Source organism: Cynoglossus semilaevis, chromosome 11, assembly GCF_000523025.1.
Source record: "Cynoglossus semilaevis isolate Cse_v1.0 chromosome 11, Cse_v1.0, whole genome shotgun sequence".
NCBI classification, from domain to species: domain Eukaryota; kingdom Metazoa; phylum Chordata; class Actinopteri; order Pleuronectiformes; family Cynoglossidae; genus Cynoglossus; species Cynoglossus semilaevis.
The window spans coordinates 4,578,613-4,590,939 of NC_024317.1; the positions used below are offsets into that span (position 1 = coordinate 4,578,613).

The 12,327-nt window shown below is 41.3% G+C and overlaps 1 protein-coding gene across 1 annotated transcript in view; it reads left to right on the forward strand.

Annotated features, from left to right (window-relative positions):
• The first annotated feature begins 88 nt into the window (after positions 1-88).
• LOC103385998 (retinoic acid receptor gamma-A-like) overlaps positions 89-12,327 on the forward strand; it is a 47,756-nt gene continuing 35,517 nt past the window's right edge. The window contains exon 1 of the mRNA XM_025060319.1: positions 89-926. The gene's annotated coding sequence lies outside the window, so the exon portion shown is untranslated. The remainder of the gene's footprint in view (positions 927-12,327) is intronic.

Sequence of the window (12,327 nt, forward strand, 5' to 3'; positions counted from 1 at the left end):
TAGTCTGGAACAACTTCTGACTGTGTGAAACGAGTCACCAAATGAATTACATAACTTACTTTATCACTAGGTTAGTAACACTAATAGGAGTCTTTGTCGGTAATTGTAATAATAGTCTAAACTGCTGCAGGAAGTTTTTTCCTCTGACACACAGACATATAAACACACTGACACACATGCAGTAAATAATGTAATTTGAGGTTAGGGCAGTTCAGTCATTGGCAACAGATTCAGGTCAAGTTATTAATTGTATGTGTGATTCAGAGATGTTAGTTAACCAACTGGGCTGTCAAACTGGATGTGAAACCAGATCAGAAGTGGGTCACATGCCAATGTTTCTTAAAGTGTCATTAGTATCATCAAATACAACAACAACAAAAAGTCACTCTTAGTGGGGAAAGAAAATAATTTACAATTACATAATAAACTGTCAAAAATCCATTTACTAGGATTTTCTGTCTGATACATGTGTTCTCTGCCATATTACATTTTTAATTTATGCCAGTTACATACACTACACACATCTATTTTGTTGATTGTATTATAGATTATATGTATTTCTACCAACTCAAAACGATACCTGTAGCATTCCGTCTACCTCTCTCTCTGTCTATTTACTTCTACCTGTCTCTCTCTCAGCCTACTCGTGCTCGCTGTCGTGCGGCAGGAAGCAGTGCAGTGTTTTTTTTACTGTGCGGTCATCTGTTCACATATAGACGATCTTGTCCTGTCAGCCCCGGCACGTGCGAAAAGGGCGGAGCTCACCGTGACTTCTCCGCCCCTCCCCCCTCGCTTCCCCCTCTGCGTCACGTTTCCCTCCTGTCTACGGAGTGTGTGTTTGCGCGAAGCTGAAATGTCGTCGGAGATTGGCTGGGACGCCGTGAATGTAGGTCAGGAACTGCCAGTACCAACAGGATTATTATCAGGTAGCCCAAATTTGCCTAAAAACGTACCGTCCCTTTTTAGATCGTCTGCAGCGACTGAGGGACTGGTTTTAGGTCACGTTGTTCACGCTAGCTTCCTCAGCCTAGGCTTCATTTGAATAGTTTTTTTTTTAGTCACCACCTCTTTTCTTATCTACACAACTAGGTGAGCTGAATTAAAATTAAACTGTACTGTTACAGCCTGTGAGAAACAGGTCACAGTCGATCAGATATAAGGCCCCGGTTTTGAATTTCACCTTTGTTTATAACCGAGGGATCACGTGACAGAGCATTTATCTTCAACTTCACCTGCGAAATGGTTTCCTATATTTATTGATCGCTTATGATCATGTCGTATTTCCCACCTTCACAACCTCTGCTGCGAAGTAAACATAGGAAAATGCCCAGATGAGTTTGTAGCAGTTGATAAAAGTGATGCCATCGTACAAAGATGAGCTTTAAAAATGTCAGTGCAGCCTCTGAAAGCAGGACAGCAACTTGGTACTGTACTTGAACCTTTCTTTAAAAAGAAAATCTAATTCTGTTTGTAACTTACTTACTACTAAACTTATTTGAGATAGAGAAGATACAGTAAGTGCTTCATTATTACTGTGAGAGAAATACAGTTGACCAAACAGTAGCAGGAAGGTAGCCAAAACCAAAAAACAACTATATATAATAGGTGAAGGAAAGGAAGAAAATTACGCTCAAAGATATATTTCTAAAAATTAGGTCAAATATGGTAATGGATATAAACTTGAAAGCGTGAGATGAAGAGATGTCAGTTCATTTCAAATAATATCCAATAAAAATAACTAAAACACTTTAAAATATTTTTCTATATATATGTGTGTGTGTGTGTATTGTCACTTGCTCAAACATCATATGAGATGTGTCTTTTGTTCCATCTTAGAAACAACAACCAATGATAATTCTAATGGCCCTGATGGGGACATGGGATTTTCTGCAGATAAACACATCATAAGGATGTTTTCACAGTTTAAGGTTGAAATGGTAATGGATCTGAAGAGTTCTTAGTGTACTTAATAATATGTATAATCTTAAATAAAATGACCAAGGCTCTTTTAAAAATTGTTATGGTTTTCGTCTTGACGCACTTCCAGTCCAAGTAATTCCAAACATATTTGATGTTCGTCAGATCCAGACTCCTTGCAGGCCATTTAAGTACAGACAACATCATTTGTTTTATTTTTAAGGTCTGTTTTGATCCCTCTGAACAGAGCCTACGCAACCAGTCACTGTCTGTGATATGACACCATTGTGAGACGTGATCAGAGACTTTAACCAAACCTCTATCTTGGATTGGTTGTATTGATTATAGGACTGGTCTTTCCCCACTGCAGCAACAATGCTACTCGAGACTGTATTGTGTCAAGTAAAAGCCAAGCACTATTTAACAAACACAGTCAAGTTTTCCAAAGCACCAGGAGTTTATAGTGGATTAACAGACAATAATGTCTGCCTTTAAAAATGTCTGCCTCATGATGAAGAGCAGAATGAAGCACACATTAAAGAATGGTAACTGTTGACTTAAAATGATTATTTTTATAATTAAAAAGAAACATACAAAAATAGACTTGTAAAACTGCAACAATGACAGTTGCCAAAATATCCCCCACAAAATTGAAAAAGATAAGAAACAGAATTCAGCAGTAAAGGTTTAAATATACTATTAATTTATAGTGACGTTTTGTCTTATTATTGTAAGGTACAATTACATAACGTAATTATTTTTTAAAAAACGTTCTCAGACCAACGCCAGACCTCACAGAAATGTGATAACTGATGGAGCTGCGCCTCCCCGTGGTGTAAATAAGCTGTTGCAGGTTGACGAGTAGACTTTAAATTGCTGGGTTATTTGAACCGGGGAATGGTAGTTTTGTGCTGATGTGGCATATGTGGATAAATATAATTAGTACTTTTGGTGAAACTATTGTTGACTGCCAATTGAATCGTGTGTTTTTGTTTTAAACTGCGGTTATATTTGTAAAATGCTAAGCACGTGTAGCACACTAGGTGGCAGTGATGAGTCGACTTAACGAGAGGTGGGGTTCACTTTCTACTGTGGTAGGTATTTCATCAGGTTTGTTTGGAGTGATTACAAGAGAAGAATTCAACTGTATGGGACCTTAAAACATGTGCCTTAACTACTGTTCAACACGGGCGTGGATTTAAGTGTTTATTTCAGCACAGATGCACAGAAGACAAAATTAGACGTACAGCACATTAACACGGAGGCTCTAATTAGATTTAAGAGGGCGGAGAGCTGTAAACATATCAAATATCATGTAGCTGATTTCATAGCTATGACTGCATTGTGCTAGCTAATGTATTTACAGTGGTTGCCAAAACACACCCAGACAGACACACATTTCAAAGAGCAATTTGTGTCATTTCCTGGGGTAAAGTATGACATAAAGAAATGAAAAAAGATATGGAGAAAATGTAAGTCAGAAACCAAATATCATTCCAAACCTCATCTGCAACATTTTAGCAGCTGTAGTTATTTTGGCTCATTTTTTTTTTTTTTTTTTTTGCCAATTATTTAAAAAAACACCCTGCTATCTTGATGTACTTTTTTTGTCTTTACGTCATCATTTGGTTTTTTCTTGGCAAACTTTTGTTCAAAATTTATGCTTTTTATTGTTTGCCATATCAGTAGTACTAAGATATATCCTGGCATTCTTCCTAAATGTTGACATTTCGTCTTTACTTAGTAACTGTTGCTGTATTTTTGATTAATTTAATTGGTGATTGCTTCATTTTTCTTGTGGTGCTACTTATTTCATGGAAACCTTTTGTAGCTTTTTATGTGATTTATGTTGTAACGTCTGTCTCTATTTTTCAACATTTGTATACTTTTAGCTGTTTCTCAATAAATTACAAGCTCTTTCACAAATTATCCTGATTTGGCTAACTTTTAGTTGCATCTGGTTCTACTATGAGTTGGGCCAATCTTTTAGCCAATTTCCACATTTTTTGGATTCTCAGTTTTTTTTTTGTGCTTATGTGATGTTTTTTTTGGGTTATTTTTAGTTGTCGTTGGCTGGTTATAAATGTTTTTGTTGAACTGTAGGCTAGTATTTACTTTCACTATCTTTGTGTTTCTTGTAATTTAGATATACCTTTTGTAAAACTATATGTGCTCGATCTGAGCTGCCCTGTTGTGAATGGAACTTCTCCTTTTAGATAAAACCATCTGTGGGGATCAACAAGAGTTTGAACAATAACACACAGCCAAGAAAATAAATGCTGGAGTCACAGTGGTTAGATTTTATGTTCATAGCCTTCCTGGTACAAGGAATTATCCAGACTTAGATCAGACACAGACGGATGATAATGTCGGTAAAGCAATTTAGGATTTGCGTCAAATATGCGGTCTGTGATGGCAAATAAACCCAACTCGGCGTTGCTCAACTCCTCAATTAGCAGAGTCGCGTCAATGATTTGTGTTGTTTTTCAGATATGTGGCAACACAGAGGAACTCGAGCAAACCAGGGATTTATTGCAAATATATACAAATAAATTATACTGTTATTTTGGCAGAGTTGTGCAACCCACTGAAAATCCCCCTTTGGATGCAGTGTGTATGAAGAGCGACCGTTTTTGTCTGGCTGTGCTCTAGAAACTAGGGTTTTCACCCAAATGGTCTGCACTGAGGCATGTAGGTCAGTGGGACACAGTGAACAACAGAGAGACGATCTGTAAAAGTCTACTCAAGCACAACAAATCTAAGTCCGATGTCTGATACCCGTCACTGTTTTACCCTCCAGAGGACTTTTACGTTTCCTGACAGGCAGACAAACAGTGGCGAAGGCAGCCTAGAACTGCTCAGATGTGCTGACAGATGGTCTCCTGTGAAGAGGTGCCAGATTATCCTGAGGCTGACAGCTCATCTGTACTGTTTGCAAACAACTGAATGTATTTATCACTGTTGAGGAAAGATTATACACAATAAAACACCTAATGAAATTCCTTATTTTCAAATTTTAGTACCACACTAAAAGTACCACAGTAATCACTTTACAAACTAATAAAGAAAATGTTCTTATCCCCATCAATTCACTTAAATACAAATATTGATGCTGCTCTTTCTGTATGGAGCCTCTAAACATTTGTTTATGGTACTTGGTACTATGGACCAGGATTAAAGTAGGTTTCCAAGGCAGGAATAAGAGTAGGGAACTGAGACATGTAGTACCTGTTTTCACCACAGGTACTAGTACTAGAAATTAACTTTATCTATTGACCACAAAAGTATTAGAGTGTACCAAGATCAAAGCACAGTAGTGCCAACTACTACTTGGAATAAGGAATAGTACTAGGTACTATGTATTTTTTAGAAAGGAAAAGTACCAGAAGCCTTACTACTAAAAGGCATAAAGTTGATTTATAGATTGTTTTTTCATTTGTACAGTACATTGCGTCTGAAAGTGAATGGAAAAAAATGCCTTATCGGTATTTGAATTCTCATTACCGTGCAAGTTAAATCTTGTTTGTTTAATCAGTATGAACGCTGGCAGTTTATTGCAGGTAATATGCTAATTCCTGGTATGAATTTGGCCGGGACAGAAGTTTCCCAGCTACACGCCTGGATTCCAGGGAATAACTGGTCCTGGATATGAAACAGCACCACCCACAGTGTAGCTCCGTAAACAACAACGGTGAAGTTTTTGATACAAATTACACAAACAAGATTTAATCTGCACATTGATTAGCTTTTAATGGGGTTCTAGATGAACGCTAAAATCTTTGGACGAAGTCAGCAGAGCTGTTTTTCGGGAGTTCTCTTCCAAAGCTAAGCTGCGTGGTCCCAGGCGTAGTGGAAACAGTTGCTGCTCAGTCTCCTGTGAAGAAGCTTTTCTGGATGGAAATCCTTAAATTAGGAAAGAACACATGTCTGAGATCTCAGAGAATCAAAGAGGGCAACGACTCGGGCACCATGGTCTCAGATCTCCCTCCTCGTTCTTCTCGAAGCGCTTCTGATCCCTCTCTTCTATCCAATCATCTCTGCGTTGTCGCTCTGCCCCCTCCAATCACCATCTGTCCTGCAGGCAGTAACACTTATACATATCTGCTGTAATTAGACAATCACTTCCACATGTGGATCAAACTCCTTCAACCACTCAGCCCCTACCTCACCCTCCCATCCGCCCACTGTCTCCTTTTTCCTCCCTCTGTTTTTCTTATTTCCCCGTCTCACACTCTGCTACCCTCCATGTGCCCCCTTCTTCAGTTTTTCTCTCCTCCTCTTTCCCCTCCCTCTGTGATTGAATTACCATAAGTGCAGGTCTCGGCCAAAATATGCCAGCTTGTTCTGATTAAAATTGTCCTTGTTAAGAATTTCCAAATGGTTGCGAGTTGGAGTTTTGATTGTCTTTGCGATTGTATTTGTTACCTATTAACGGAAAATTATTACATTTTTGGAATTTTTTTTTTTTTTTTTTTTTTTTTAGACGAACAAAGTTAATTTGGACCAAAACCTTTGTCCCGATGAGACACGACTTTCAGTCGGTTGATGTGAGGTGTAGTTTGGTTTGGTGTAACAGGTCATAGGTTTATGCTAAATGCTAACAAGAATAGTGTGTGTGTGTGAGAGAGAGAGAGAGAGTGAGAAAAACGCCTACAGGTGAGACTGTATGGTGGAAAGGTGACGCATGGACAGTGAGGACAGAGTGGAGGGAGATGGGGGAGGCAGTGAGGTGAAGCAGTAGGGAGCAGAGAGGAGAACGCTAATGGTAGCTGACGGAGCGGAGTTCACTGTAGGTTCATGGTGACATCATGGTTGAATTTTGGGGAACATTTATAAAGGAAAAACTATTTTGCTGTTCATTGGATGCACGTGTAATCCCCCCCCCCCCCGTCTCCCCCTCCTCTTACTTCTGCTGTTCTCTGTTCTTTCTCCTTCAACGAAAACAGTCGCAAACAACATCAATTACGCCAAATATGCTTCGCTGTCTTCAGAATGGCTTTTTCGGTTGTCTTGCAGTGTTTCTAGTTATCTCATTACGTGACACTGCCTGTTATCGCTGAATGTGTGTTCAACTCTGTGACCTCCGTGTGACATCTGTTACCTTCAGTGCCCCCCCCACCCCACCGACCCTCCTGGTTTTTTTTTTCTTAACTTTATTTCTCCCTTCTTGTCCTCACTCCAGACCCCATATTCTCCTCCTTCTTATTTCTTTCTGCCTGCATGTCTTGCCAACCCTCACCGCTGCTACACAGTGTTCTTTGTGTGTAGACATGTTTAGCTGATTGAGACAGAGAAGACATAAAGGAGCCCAGGGACCTGAATGTGTTTATAGTGTATGTGTGGGTGTGATTATATTTGTGTCAGCCCTTTTTTTTTTTTTTCTACTTGAAGAAAATTAGCAGCAGAGCGCCGGGGGGTATTAGAGGTTCTCGTGTGTGTGTGTAGCCGTCGAAATATGAAAGTAACTCTGACTTTTACCTTCCTGCATCCATGCTCGTACGCCTGTTTGTGTGTGTGTGTGTGTAAGCGAGCTTGTCATGCATGCCTGTCATCCTCTGCATGCCTCTGTGTGCACCACAGAGCTTCACATGACATCAATCTGAGTGCAGTGGGATAGTGATCTCATTACCAACAGCCTGTTGCTGATTAAAACCTGTCGTCCACACTCACCGTCCTCCTTCACCCTTTCTTTTCTCCTTTTCTCCTACTTCTTCTCCTTCTTCTCCCCATGTCCTTTTGCCTTGCCCCCCCCCCCACTCCCTCCTCCTGCCCCCCCACTCCCCCCACTCCCTCCTCCTCCTCTCCTCCTCTCAATTCCAGAGTCGCACTATTCTGCGGTTTCTCCACTGCTCGCTGCCAAGAAGGGCCCCATTTCAAGCTCTGCAGAAAGTCATAAGTTCCCCTCGTTTTTCTCCTTCAGTTTTTCCTCTCTTTCTTTGTTCTTTCTTCTGTGTTGTACATCTTTGGGCTCTTTAGCGCGCGGGGTCAGAACCACCAGGAACCTAGCTGCTGGCAAACGCTGAAACAAACACTTATTGTGTTCCATATCGTTGCTCATTGATATATTTTGACAATTTCTGCTGCAACACAAAAACAAAGGCAGAGACTGTGGGTGTGTGTGTGTGTGTGTCTGTGTGTGTCTGTGTGTGGTGCAAGCAGCAGCTTGTGCAAGAACAGATGCTTATTATCCTCCCATACATTTACAGTCAGAGACACACAACTGTCTCTCACCCCTGGCCTGATGTCTCACCCTCTCCCACCTCTCTGCACATTTCACTGACACAGAAACACAAACAGCGCTGACCTTTCACCCCGCTCACTGACACTGTTGTGAGAAGTGTGTCCTATAGATGTGGACAGCAGTGGACCTGCAGCTGGACAACAGCCACTTTTCTATTTGTAACCAAAATGATCGCAAGGTGTGAACCAAGTCGGAATTCTTAGACTGGCTTCATGGGAATATCACAGCAGCAGCAAAATTCTTAGACCGGCTTCATGGGAATATCACAGCAGCGGCAGCAGCAGCAGCAGCAGCAGCAGCAGCGGCAGCAGCAGCAGTATTTGTACTCGCTGATTATAGCGATCAATCATTCTGGGACAAGGTTTATTGTTTATGTGTACTACAGTTGATGGTCTTTTTGAGAGCCAGAAACTTTGAGGTTTGTTAAACACAGAGCATGTCCTCCAGGGGGCGCTTGGCTGTCTTGCCTCTCTAGTTGCGTGCTCTACAACCTAATTCATTGACCTTTTAAGGCTTAATCCTTTTCAGGGTCACATGCGGGGGCAAGTGCACCCTGGGCAGTTGACCGGTCCATCAGTGGGCCACATGTCGAGACAGACATCACTCACAGTCATAACTGTGGTCCACTCAGAGTCAACAGTTAATCTAATCCTTCATGTTTGGACTATGGGAAGGAACCAGAGTAGCGAGAAAACCCACTCACACGGGGGGGAGAAACTTGAAAACTAAATACTGTCTGCCTATTCAAATAGTGGTGCGAGGGCCACATGTGGCCCAGACACAACCTCAGAGTGGCCCAGTTTGTGGTCATTTGAGAGCTGCTGAGAGAATTACTGGCCACTAAAGAGAGACATTTACAGTAAAACGGCTGTTAATGTAACAGTCTCTGTAGGTTAGCGGCATACAACCCATAATGCATTTCTCCTTTGTCTGTAAGTGTTAGCTCTTTGCCATCAGGAAACGTGTTCCTCAGTTGTGTTAAGTGTTAGAACTTTGCCATCAGGAAACGTGTTCCTCAGAAAATAGAAATGTAAAATATCCGAAGAAACTAATTTTTTTTTGTCAGGCTCAGATGATAATCTTGGTGTGAAAATGTAGCCATCAAATTAATTCATTATTTTAATAGCTGCGCTACACTGCGCCATCCATGCAACGAGACCGTTGCTCAAACTAGGGAACCATTGACCTTCTTGCTGTAGGGTGGCAGCACAAACCACTACTTCCACTGTGTGTCAAGTACAACCTAATTATTCCACTCTAACCCTCCAGTTGTCCTTACACGCAGGCATATTTTCAGCCACCAGGTCACCTAGACCCAAAGGACGACACTAGGGTTAAACTAATTTGTGATTCAGTGATAGGAAAAACAGTTCCATTTATTTTTTCAGAACGAGTGTTTGTGGAGTTGGCTCCCTGTGTGTCAGAGGGGTTTCTACTCTAATGGATCGGCTTCAGTTCTCTCTGTAATGAGTGAATGACTTGTGATTGCGTTCTGAATATATATAAAAAACAACTCCTAATGCCCCCTGTTGTTGTAAACAAATGCCATATTTAAATAATTTTAGCCTTTTGTCAATCCTACAGTTTACTCTGCCAAATTTAATATTTGAAACTTTAAATAATGACTTCCTGCCAGGGGGCTGATCCTGACCCTCCCCAAATCACTCAACTTTTGTTTCTTAAACCTTATTGACAGCAGGCATCTTGTATTACTGACATGTTTCTGGTCTCTTTTTTTTCATGGATACATTTATTTGCTCCATAAATAATGTTGAAGCACTTGTGAAATAAAAGTTAAAAGGGAGACGTTAATGACGAAAATTCCGGCATGCTCTATCTTCAAAAACCGTAATGCAGATACTTTTTGTTACCTTCTATTAGGAACACATGGTTTAATGTGCTCCAAAAATACATTTATTAGTGCATGCTGTGGTTTGCAATAAAATGTAACTGGTTTTCAGTCCAATTTAAGTCTGAGGTATTTTTTAATGAATGGAATTTTAATATTTTTATTGTCTCTGGTCAAAGGGCAAGTGAGGGACAAAATATACAGGTTTTGTTTTTTTCTTTTTGGGTGAAGTTGACGAGACCTGAATGGTGCTGTCATCAGTGGGTGGAAGGATCTGCCACGGCAGCAGTGGGTGAGACAGCACAGTTTCATGTCTGACATGAAGACGCAGGTAAAGGTGTCCCTCAGGGAGCCAGCGGCCGGGTTCGATCTCGTCACGGATCACGTGTTTCTCCGTTAAATACTTCCTCGGCCAGTAGAAAACTGCTGCGTTGGTTTGCGTAGCGAAGTCCTGCCAGGGGAAAGTAGTCCATGTGAAGTGATTTAAAGGTGTTGGGTGAATGGATCTTTGTACGTTTCGAGCCAGGCAGGATGGAAAACAGCTAATGGCCACTTGTGTTGTGAGGTTTGATGAAGTCATCTCACATAAAGAATATAGCAGACTGTGTGGGTTTTTCTGCCAGGATATCTGTGCTGTACATTCTCCTTTTTTTTTTACTCTGATGTTTAATACAGTCTATTGACTAGGAACCAAATCTGTGTTGCTGATTTTTAATTTATATTTTTCTTATTATAAATTTAACTATCTGGTGTTATATTTATTAATGCTAATAATTTTGTCTTTGTTCATTTATGTCAGGGCTACCTAACCCTTGGTTCAGGGACCGGTGCCGGTCCGTAAGTCATTTAGTACTGGGCCACAGTTGGACACAGTAAAAAATAAATAAATAATTACTTAAGTTTTACTAATTAACTTCATTCAAAAATTTTACTAATTAACTTAATTCAAAAAGAATCCAGTCGTATCCCTTTACTTTTTTTCCCTTTCTACTTTTATCTGTCAATGTTTCAAAACAACAGGTCAAAGGTCATTCAGACTCTGATACTACCAGTTTTATTTTGAAAAATTTGGGGGAGGGGGTGAGAGTCAGAGAGTGGTCTGCAGCAGCCTCAGCCACAGGGGAGTGGAGACTCTCTGACTGATGTCAAAGCGATCAAATGTACTGACACTGATTGCACAATAACAACCATAACTTTGTGTGGTACCTGAACACTGACGTCCATATTTACCTCTTTAAACACACGGCATGTGTCTCATCTTCCTCTGCTCGTGGGATTTTAGAAGAATATTGGAATTGGGCGTCAAGACTCAAAGTCTGAACGTAGCTCTGTACGACTCACGTCAGACAAATTAGTCAGAGTTCAGTGACGAGTGGCCCTTGATTGGCTCTAGGCCCCTGGACCCCCACGTGGCCCGGCCCAGTCCAGGTACTGTAGCCACGGAGGTGTGCAGCCCTCCGTGTGTTTGTGGATGTGAGTTAATGGCTGTTTCATTTGTGCAGTCGTGTGTAAACGCATGCATCAGCTCACCTGTGTGTGTGTGTGTGTGTGTTTAAAGGTTGAGCAAATTAAATAATTTCTTTACAAACAGCTACTGAACATGGAGTCAAAGATTGTTCCCTGACAGTAAAGTGTCATTTAAATTATGGTTCAGGAAAAGACAAAGAATAAAAGACCGACAGGAAAAGAAAAGAAAGAAGGAGAAACGGAGAGGGAAATGGGGAACGAGAGTCAGAGAGAGAGAGTGAGAGAGAGAAGGAGGGAGGGAGGGAGGCAGGAAAAAAGAGTGGGGGTGGGCAGCAAGTTGAAACCTAAGCTTTCTGGACCCTGTTTTCCCTTTCCTCCAGGCATTCTGTGGCTGGTCAAAAATGTGCTGTATATTTGAAGTGTTGGATCACGTGACAAAGGCAGGGTTTGTGAATCAAAGTACACAATGATTTTTAGAGGGAGAGACGTAGAGGGGAGGGCGTATGTTAGTCAGAGGGAGGGAGGGAGGGAGAGAGAGGGAGAGGGAGAGACGGGGAAAAGAAGAGGGAGGCGGAATGCAACAGGCTGAGCTCCACCGTCACTGTGAGAGGGACTTCTGACTGACAAACACCCAGCTACTACTCCGCTTCCCTGCTCACTTCACCCCTGACTTACACCTCCTCACCCGCTGCGGTGTCCGGCGTTTCCATCCCAGCTGTGGTGAGTCCGCTCCTCAGAGTTCTCCTCTAACTTTAGTCTTTTGGCAGCGTGTGAGAAAGAAGCAGACGGACAGAGGACATGTCAGAGCATGAGTGTAAGGCTTGCTGAATTAGTGTTTTGTGTGTGTGTAGGG